Raw genomic sequence first — 10,918 nt, forward strand, 5'->3', positions numbered from 1 at the left:
CTGTATGGTTCCTGATGGTGCTAGCTAATTAAATATTAGAATGATGGTTGAAAACGTATTAAACTGCAGTGAGATAGACCTGTGCAATTACACACAAGAAGGATGAAGAAAGACAGCAACATTGTAATGCTTATGGTGAGGTAATCACTCTATTTCTAGCTGAGCTCCAACGCCTGTGAGGACATCATGTGGTCTCTGTTGGGCCCTACTGCTCAGAGGTTCAGTCTTAAGGGATATCTACTCCTGACAGTTTCATTTACCATAAAATATTTCTTTTAAATATAACCTTATGGATCCTTTGTCTTCATTGACTTTGAGACAAATATCAATTTGATTGGAATGCTTGTGTGGACCACAACACACACTGTAATACAGTTAATGATAACACATTATGTAACATGTATTATAACCAGTGCATTTTTTCTAGCGAAAAAGGTGCTGGTAGTAAAATGCCAGGCCAACCTTCAGGGGTGGGGTGATCACTGAGGGACCCACCCCACAATAGCCAGGCCTCCTGCAACCAGTCACAGAATCTAGGAGAAGACAGAATTGGTGTGTAGCGCCTAAAGCTCTTTCATTAATACTTGGGGACCATGGGTCAATTTTAGCAGACAATGGAAAAGGTGCTGGTATTTAGTACCCTCAAGTACCTCCTCAAAAAAAGCCCTGATTATAACAAATCCACTCTGCATAGTTAATGTGTCTATATTGCTTTGGATACATCTGAGATTCCAGTTAGAGTGAGACTGATACAAAGTATCTCTCCAGGACAGTCTATTGTGTCCCTTTCTTGGTGATCCAGCACCTTGAATAGCAGAGCACATCTGATCCCTAATTACTACCATCCTGCACCCCATCTTTCTCATCTTTAACCACAAAGGCTTTGTAATAATTAAAATAAATATGCTTGATGCAGATTTATTCCACTGGCCTAAGGTAAAACATAAAGCCACCGAGGCCCCCCATACTATCAGATTCTGTCCTACTACTTATATAGATAATGGCCTTGACTTTATGGATTACGTTAAACATCAGTGTCAACTTTTAATTTAAGCCAGTTATCATGCTGACTGGTTATTGAACCTCCATAAGTACTTGAAGAGATAATGGAACAATGGTCAGGCTGCTTCTTTATCTCCACCACAGTCTACACCAAGAAACTGTGGATGAGAAGCTGTTAGCTGACTGGGCTGAGAACCCAGGGAAACATAGAAAATGTAGGCAAAGACTATATGGCCTATGAAGTCTCCTCTTGCATGCCATCTACTCTCCCTATCACTCCCTTAGAGAACCTATGTACTTGTCCCAAGCTTTCTTAAATTCACATACTGTTTTGATCTTCACTGGGAGGCTGTCCCTCAAATTCACCATGCTTTCCCCCTTATACAGTATCTGCCCCTCTCTCTTACCCTTTTTCCACGTTCCCATTAATGCCCCACATTTTCCTCTATCCAACTTTCTCTCTCAGGTAACTTAACTTAACCTAATCTATCGCTTGGCTGCTGAGCACCACATACAGTCTCTATCAGCATATCAAGCACTTTCAAAACTCTCAGACTGACATTTTCTCCCTGTTGATGTTGTGTACTGTAAGAACAGTGTATTGTCCAGTTATGGAAGTCCAAGGTTCAGTTCCAGATAATTTCCCTGATTTCAGAAAATGTATTTGACAAGTTGCACATATTCATTAAAAAAAACATTTTTTAAAACACATTAAGAATTTTTTAACATATGTTAGAAGAATGTGTGTGGAAAAAAATATGTCTTACCTGATAATTTTCTTTCCTTTAATGACAACCAGAGACAGTGTAAAGCAGTGATAGTGCTCCTGTGCTGGTAAATGTGCTTGATAGAGGGAGAGGGAATGGCTATGAAGAGATGCAGTGATTTTAACAAGGTCTTAAGCGAGTGAAACATTGATGATAAGAAAATTGATCTGATTTACTTTTACAAAAAGCCATTTTTACTAATATTTGTAAGTGAGCCATTATCATTGGTCACTCCAGAAGCTATTGAAAGAATCTCTTTAAAGACTCTGGGTGAATCATCAATAAGATCTTATATGTGAGCAACTATCATTTGTAAATAATTTTTGAAAGTAAGATTTAAAAAAAAAAACAAACACCCTGAGGTATAACAAAAATCAAACAGAGCTGGACTGCAGTTGACAGTGAATATTTGTTAGTAAGGAAATAACTCTCAGCATAGGCATTGCCACCCCAAAATCGGCACATTTCCTTCACGAGTTCAACATTGTCAGTGACCTAAATAAAAATACTCAGGACTAGTGATCTTCACATCCTGGAGAATCGCCACACAAACAAAAACACCTTCTGCTTTAACATTTGGCAGTGAAAGGAGTGTCAGCTGGTCATGCTGTGATAATCACAATTTGAATAATTTTTTATAGTGAGATCTTTTCTTGTATGCAGTTTTAAGTGGGGGGAGGAGGTAGCAGCACCACTGGTGGGAAATATGGAGTTTGTGATATAGAACTTGAGCTTCAGGGTTTATATTGAGAATCCGGATTTCAATCTGACCCTCGCCCACCCATCACCACCACAACCATCATCATGTAAGTGAGCTTGCCCTGCCTGTGCCCAGGGGAGTTAGAAATGGAAATTGAATAGGATTCAGCCAATAGGACGGCTGTGGGGGTGACGCGCTGGAAGATAGCTTTAGTCACAGAGATTCTGGATAGCCAATATGAAGGCAACAGAGGCAGAGAACTGGTAGGCAGCTCTAATCACAGATAATGTGGGAAGGATTCAACCAATGGGAATACTGTGCAGTTGGAACACTGAGAGGTAGCTGTACTTTCTTAGACTGTAGATAGGATCTAACCAAAGGAAAGGTGTGTGTAGAGGAGGAGGGGGGCGAAGGCTTGAAGACAGCTCTAGTCAGTGGCATCAATGGAAAGGCTAAAGGGATGGAGCACTGGAAGGCTGCCTACCCACAGAAAAGGGAAGTAAGTTGCGCCATGCTGTAGAAATGAAGATTCTACAGGTGGTAGGAAACATAAGAGAACTGATGCAAAGCAATTCCAACAGCTGCAGTGTACAAACACTGATTCACAGCAGTTATGGAATTGCACTTCTAAATAGTCCTCTCCTTTCATTTATTCTCTTGATCACAGACATGTAGAGAGTAAACAAAGATATAAATACATACAGACATACTAATATGCCCTCTCACACACAGACACCTACGTACAAGCATTTTCGCACAGTGGTACAAGATTTTGTCTATCTTTCAATTGACTACTGTAATTCTCTTTCTCTTGGTCTTTCTAAAAGCGACTTGTGGGTCCTATGAGTGGCCCAAAATGCTGCTGCTTGCCTCATTACTGGATGTCCACGCTTTCAGCATGTCGCACCGTTTTTAAAACAACTTCACGGATTACCTATTATTTGGTGAATACACTTTAAAAGTCTTTCATTGATTTTTAAAATTCTTGTTGATAAGGCTCCATCATTTTTAGCTGCCACTTTGAAGATTTATGTTCTACCCTGCACTTTGTGCTCCAGCGACCAGGCTGTGCTCGAGATTCCAAGCTTCTGATGCATCAGGTTTGATGTATATAGAGAGTCAGCATTCATGGATGATGGTCCATCTGTGTGGAATTTATTGTCATCAGATTTCAAACATATTGGAGTAGATTCTATATATCATGCCTAAAAATTCAGTGCCGAAATGAAATTCGCTTAAGTATATTCTATAAAGTGCACCTTAATTTAGGTGTACTTTATACAATAAGCCTAAATATCCACATGGTTTATAGAATATACTGCGCATCAGTCCACACGACTAAATTTAGTCACGGCCAATTACTTTGAGAAAAACCTGGTGTCAATCCTGACGCCTAAATTACGTGCGGAACAGATGTATTCTATAACAACACGCATATATTTTAGGAATGTCCATGACTCGCCCATGGCCATACCCCATTTTCAACTATGTGACTTAGAATTAACACACACCATGTTACAGAATACGCTTAGCAGATGGTGCACGTAAATTCTAATTAATGCCAATTAGTGCTGATAATTGGTTCCAAACATAATATTCTATAAAAACGTATCTATAGTTATATTTTATTCAGTCACATTTCACTGTCTAGAATCAGCACCTAGCCAGTTACAGTAAATGTCAGTTAGTGACTAGTGGATAGGCGGCTATATCAAATGATATAAACGGCTATCCGCCGATTTTTGGCACGTGATTGTCACTTAACTTCAGCAGCCATGTTTAGCCTTGTGCAACCCTGGTATATCTTTGGCCAGCACCGAATGTGCGAGTTAGCTGCCATGGCTTGAAAATAAGCTTCTGTAAGTTTTATGCACATAATTCCTGCACCAGGACACACACATGCCGACTCTAAGGCTGGAGTAAGTGCCTGGTGTCTAACGTATGAGCATGTACATATCTGGTTATGCTCCTTTTCTACACCCATGCCAAGCCTTCTTTATAGATAAGGCTCCTACTAGACAGGGCTGTGGAATCAGAGTCAGAAGCAATTTTGGGTGGGGTCAGTTGTTAAAAATGTACCGACTTTAACTCCTGCTTTAAAATAAAACAACATTATAATATACAGTAAATTTATCATTTTACATATAGATAGATACAGATATATAGATATATCTTTGTCCTGGATCTACAGTACTGGTCAATGCCAAAGTTCCCAGGATTTTCAACAGAGGGAAAGAATGCAGTTCAGAAGAAATAGATGCTCTTCTTCAACCTTGACCAGTGACAGCGTTTCTCTGTCTTTCATCCTTGGCCCATGATAGGGAGGGTCCTTCATAGGGTCTGTCGGTATCCAGGTCGGGTGGTTCTGATCATTCCAGATTGGCCTTGAAGGCCTTGGTATGCAGATGTGGTTTGCTTACCAGTAAACAGCCCTTACCGTCTTCCTTTTTGCCCAAACCCTCTGATGCAGGGACCAATCCAGATGGAGGATCCATCCCTATTTGGTCTTACGGCCTTTCTCCTGAAAGGTCCGATTTGAGGAGAAACAGTTACATTTAAGAGATCATTGATTCTCTGCTTCAAGCGAGAAAGAGCTCTACCTCTATGGCTTATGCTAGGACCTGGAAGCTTTTTGAATCTTGGTGTTCGGAATGGGCAGTGTCTCCCTTTCATGTTTCATTGCTACACATCTTGGACTTCTTGAAGGATGAGCTTAAGAAAGGTCTGTCCTAAAACTCACATACAGTGCAGGTAGCTTGTTATCAGGGTCAAATTCAGAGTTCCTCTCTGGCCACGCATCCTGACATTTTTCATTTTCTAAGGGGGGGTGAATCATCTCAACTACCCCTTTTCCCCCTTGACCTGCATGGAATCTTAATATGGTTCTTCACTCTCTTCAGAGTGTGCCCTTTGAGCTCCTTCAGAAGGAATGGCTCAAGGACCTTACCTTGAGAACCGTATTTCTCATGGTAATGACTTCTGTTCAGCAGATTTCTGAGCTTCATGCACTCTCTTGTCACGGTCCTTTCCTGTATTTTACTGAGGTTGGTGTCTCCATTTATACTGTGCCTTCTTTTCTCCCTAAGGTGGTTTCTGATTTTCATGTCAGCCAGCCATTGTTTCTCCCTTCTTTAACCAGGGAGGTCTCTGGAAAGTTCTTTAATTTGTTGCATTTGCTTGATGTCCGCCGGATGTTTCTTCAGTACCCTGAAGTCAATGCTGGTCAGATCATCTTTTTGTGCTGTTCATAGGGCAAAATCAGGAGAATGCAGCCTCAAAGTTGATCATTGCTCGGTGGATTAAGGAGTTCATTGTTTCAGCTTATGTTTTTTATGGGAAAAGAACCTTCACCTTCCCTCAGGCTCATTCTGTTAGGGCTGTTTCCATGTCCTGGGCGAAGGATCCAGTTTACTGTTGATCGGCTGCATGATCCTATTTGCATACTTTTCCCAAACACTATCAATTGAACATTTCAGGACGCTCTGATGCAACTTTTGGGGTGCTGGATCTTTCTGCAGTTGGTTTTGCTTCCTGTCATGCATGAGGACTCCTTTGCTACATCCCAACAAGTTTCTGGATTCATCTACTGTTGATGGCAATGACGGACAAATTATGTCTTACTTGATCATTTTCTTTCCTTTTGTCACTGCAGATGATTCCAGAATCTTACCCTCTTTTTCTCTATTTGCCTAGGAGGGGAGTATTGTGCTGTCATTGTTTAATGTTCAATCTTCAGTTCTGTGAGGAAGGAGAAATGTTGCTATACTAATTTCCTTTGGCTTTGTTATGAGGCACACTGACCGAATAAGGAGCATCCCATCCTATAAGGAGTTCAGTTCTGTTGTCCTCTATCTCCACCTGCTAGTAGATGGTCAAAACTCACAAATGTCTGGATTTATCAACTGTGACTAAAGGAAAGAAAATTAGCAGGTAAGGACTTCATTTTCTCTCTGTTCACAGAAAAGGGCTTTTATAAAAAAATACCCCATCATACGTTGCATAAAATATCATATGATGACAGGAAGATTATTCACTTGTACAAGACATATGTGTAGGTATGTTTAAGACCATAGTTCAGGCATAGTCTGGGCGGAGTCCATTGCTCATGTGCGGTGCCTTCCTGTCCTATGTGTGAGTGCTATAAGTACAAGAATATAACTTGGGGAGGAGGGAGGAAAAGTATGTGAGAATACGTATCCTGCTATCCTCGGAGCACCACTACTACAGGTTTCTCCAAAGACAAGCAGGGTATCCATTCTCATATGTGGGAATCTTTAGCTACCAGGCTCACTGGAAACATCCGCACCAATGACAAGTCCAAGAAAAACAGCAGAGCTGGTCCAGGAATGAAGGAAACAAACAAGGGATCTCAAATACATTTTTATTGAAGTATAGCCCTACTTGACCAAGATTTGGCAATAGCCTTCATCAGGGGTCATCAATATTTGCCTAATTGAGCACAAGTCCATACATATATTTATATTTTGCTCACACCTTTTTCAGTAGTAGCTCAAGGTGAGTTACATTCAGGTACACGGGAAGGTTCACAATCTAAGTATGTATCTGAGGTAATGGAGAGTTAAGTGACTTGGCCAAGATTACAAGAAGCAGCAGTGGGATTTGATCTGGCCCCCTCTGGATTGCAAGACCAGTGCTCTAACCACTAGGCTTCTCCTCTGCTCCTACCTACTTCTGAAATCGCTTTTAATATTGGCCCCAGTAACTTTAACTACGTATATAGAGCACACATTTTTTCACAGGGACTTTTGTGCATCGGGGCCTTGGTGCTTTATAACTCTATTTTTCTTTTCTTCACGTATTCTCCCTGTCTACATTATGGAGTTCTTTTCTTTTTAGCACTTTTACAATTATTGTAAACTCTTTTGCAGGCACACGCCTCACTGGTTATGTGCAGGCAAAGTACAGATGTAATCATCTGTATGTTAGAGCGGAGCACTGAATTTCAGCACACAGTCTTCTAATGTAAAGTACTGCTGCATTTGAAAAAATGTGCAAAGACAGAAAAACAGCGCACACCACGTTCTGAAGCATCAGGCGTGATTGTCTCTCTTCCTGTCAGATGTCACCATTTTTTCAGAGGGAGACAAAAAAAGAGCACATTGCAGATACCTAATGGGGGGGGGGGGGTGACCTGCTTCCGGCCAGTTGGGGTGAATTGGCCTACCTCAGCTGAAGTAAAGATTGTGCTGTAAAGGAGAAGGAAAGTGTGGTAGATATGTGGAATGCCCTCCTGCGAGAGATGGTGGAGATGAAAACGGTAATGGAATTCAAGCATGAGTGGGATAAACACAGAGGAATCTTGTTTAGAAGGAATGGATCTACGGAATCTTAGTGGAGATTGGGTGGAGACGCCAGTAATTGGAGAGTAAAACCGATGCTGGGCGGACTTCTACAGTCTGCGCCCTGATCGTGGCTGAATAGATATGGATGGGCTGGAGTGTAAATTTTAAGGGGCTTCGACATTAGCTTCAAAACCTTTAGTACAAGAACAGTGCTGGGCAGACTTCTATGGTCTGTGCCCTGAGAATGACAAGGACAAATCAAACTCGGGTGTACATATAAAGTATCGCATACCATGTAAAATGAGTTTATCTTGTTGAGCAGACTGGATGGGCCGTTCAGGTCTTTATCTGCCATCATTTACTATGTTACTATAAAAACAACTGCCAAAATGTAGGGCCTTTTTCACATTGGGCACAATACCTAATTTAGTGGATTGACATGTGGTGTATATGTCAACTTTGTTACTCTTTAGCGATTAGTTCCCTGAGTATATTTCACCATGAAAATCCCTACTGCATCAGGTGAAAAGTTAGCAGAAGAAAATCAAACATAAAACGCTTTGTCAACGGATAGCGCAACTCATTACATTGGCCCCTAAGGACTAGATTTTATATCTGAAATTTGTGCAATCTATAAACTACGTCTAAAATTACTTGCAGTTAAAGAATACACCAAGCGCCCGTCCATGTGATGAAATTTTGTCACAGGTATTAATGTCAAGAATAAAAGCTGTTAAGTTCGGTGAGGAGCAGATGTATCCTACATTACTGCGCACAGATATTAGAAACGCCTACAACCAGCCCATTCTACGCCCATGGCCAAGCCTCCTTTACCATTCTGGCCCTTAGAATTTAAGAGTAGAACTTTACAGAATACACTTGGCAAGTTCTGTGTGCTAATTCTAATTAATGCCGATTAGTGTCAATAATTGCCTGTAAAGTGGCAATTCCGGTCGCACTATACAGAATCCGGGGTAAATGTCTGGGACTGACTTAGGAATAATGTCAGGAAATATATTTTTTCACAGAGAGGGTGGTGTGTATGTAGAATAGACTTTCGCGGAAGGTGGTAACTTACCAGCTTATTTTCAAAAGAGAAGGGCGCCCATCTTCCGACACAAATTGGGAGATGGGCGCTCTTCTCTTAGGTGTGGCCAAATCGGCATAATGGAAAGCCGATTTTGGCCGCTCTCAAATGCAGTCCGTCGCAAAGCGGACAAAGTTTAAGGGGGCGTATCGGAGGCGTAGCGAAAGCGGGACTGGGGCGTGGGTAAGAGATGGGCGCTCCGGGCCGATAATGGAAAAAAGAAGGGTGGCCCTGATGAGCATTTGGCCGACTTTACTTGGTCCATTTATTTTCAGGTCCAAGCCTCAAAAAAGTGCCCAAACTGACCAGATAACCACCGGAGGGAATCGGGGATCACCTTCCCGTATTCCCCAGTGGTCACCAACCCCCTCCCACCCTAAACAAAAATAATTTTAAAACATTATTTGCCAGCCTTTATGCCAGCCTCAAATGTCATACCCAGCTCCCTCACAGCAGTATGCAGGTCCAGGGAGCAGTTTTAGTGAGCACTGCAGTGCACTTCAGGCAGCCAGACCCAGGCCCATCCCCCCTACCTGTTCCACTTGTGGTGGTAAATGTGAGCCCTCCAAAACCCACCCGAATCCCACTGTACCCACATGTAGGTGCCCCACTTCATCCCTAAGGGCTATGGTAGTGGTTTACAGTTGTGGGTAGTGGGTTTGGGGGGAGGGGTTGGGGGGCTCAGCACCCAAAGTAAGGGAGCTCTGCACATGGGAGCTTTTTCTGAAGTCCACCGCAGTGCCCCCTAGGGTGCCCGGTTGGTGTTCTGGCATGTGAGGGGGCCAGTGCACTACAATTGCTGGCCCCTCCCACAACCACATGCCTTGGATTTCGCTGTTTTTGAGATGGGCGCTCTCGTTTTCGATTATTGGCGAAAACCGAGTTCACCCATTTCTAATGTCGACCTAAATGTTGGGATTTGGGTGGCCTGGACCGTATTATCAAAACGAAAGATGGGCGCCCATCTTGTTTCGATAATAGGGTCAGTGCCGCCCCTTCCGTAGTCCCTTAGAGATGGGCACCCCCGTTCGATTATGCCTCTCTTAGTAACATAGAAAAATGATGGCAGACAATGACTTAAATGGCTGTGACCTGATCGTAGCTGGACAGATTTGGATGGACTGGAGCAGGGGTGTAGCCAGACCTTGCGGAAAGGGGGGGCACATTTTGGTAGCCGCCCCGCTACCTCACCACCCCTTACCCCGGTGAGTTGCACACTGCAAATACCTTGGCTGGCGGGGTGAAGTTTTCATCCAGCGCCGGTCTCCGGCGCCTCCGCATTGTCTGCCCTGCTCTCTCTTCCCCTCATGTCCTGCACTCTCCTGTTAGTGAAACTGAGCATACCCTCCAGCAAAACCAGGGGCCCAGAAGAAATTTGGGGAGCCCAGGCCCCCGTGGCTCCACCTAGCTATGCCACTGGACTGGAGTGCGGTTTCAGTGACAACTTCAGTAGTTGGAGAACAAAGCCAGTGTCAGGCAGATTTCTACAGTCTATGCCCTGAAAGATAAATGAAGATGAAGTGTAGATATGTAGAATCACATCATACCATTTGCTATGAGTTTATCTTGTTGGGAAGACTGGATGGACCGTACAGGTCTTTATCTGACATCATCTACTATGTTATAAGAAGCAGCACTAGGATTTGCAGCAGGCGTCCTGGTGGTCAGTCCATTGCCCCAGGTACAAAATAGTTACCTGTATATAATATGGAAACTGCTTTGATTGTAACCACAGAAAGGCAGTATATCAAATCCCATCCCCTTTCCTAACTAGCCCCAAGTGTTACCCCATTCAGTGAAGAATGACTCAGAAATGAATTTATTACAATAAAAAGATAATTACAACAACTTTATTTATTATTCACCAGTATATCTACTTAATGATATATAGAAATTGTGTATCTAATTTCAGTTATATTATAAAATATATGAAATTTAGGATCGTCTCAACCAAAGATGCAGTTTCTGGGTAAAAAAAAGGATATTCAACTTGGACTTGCCCATCAACTGAAAACAATATTTAAATGAATAAATCCTTTATTAATAATTCTAGTTTTTT

The sequence above is a fragment of the Microcaecilia unicolor genome, chromosome 3 (assembly GCF_901765095.1).
Source record: "Microcaecilia unicolor chromosome 3, aMicUni1.1, whole genome shotgun sequence".
Lineage (NCBI taxonomy): Eukaryota > Metazoa > Chordata > Amphibia > Gymnophiona > Siphonopidae > Microcaecilia > Microcaecilia unicolor.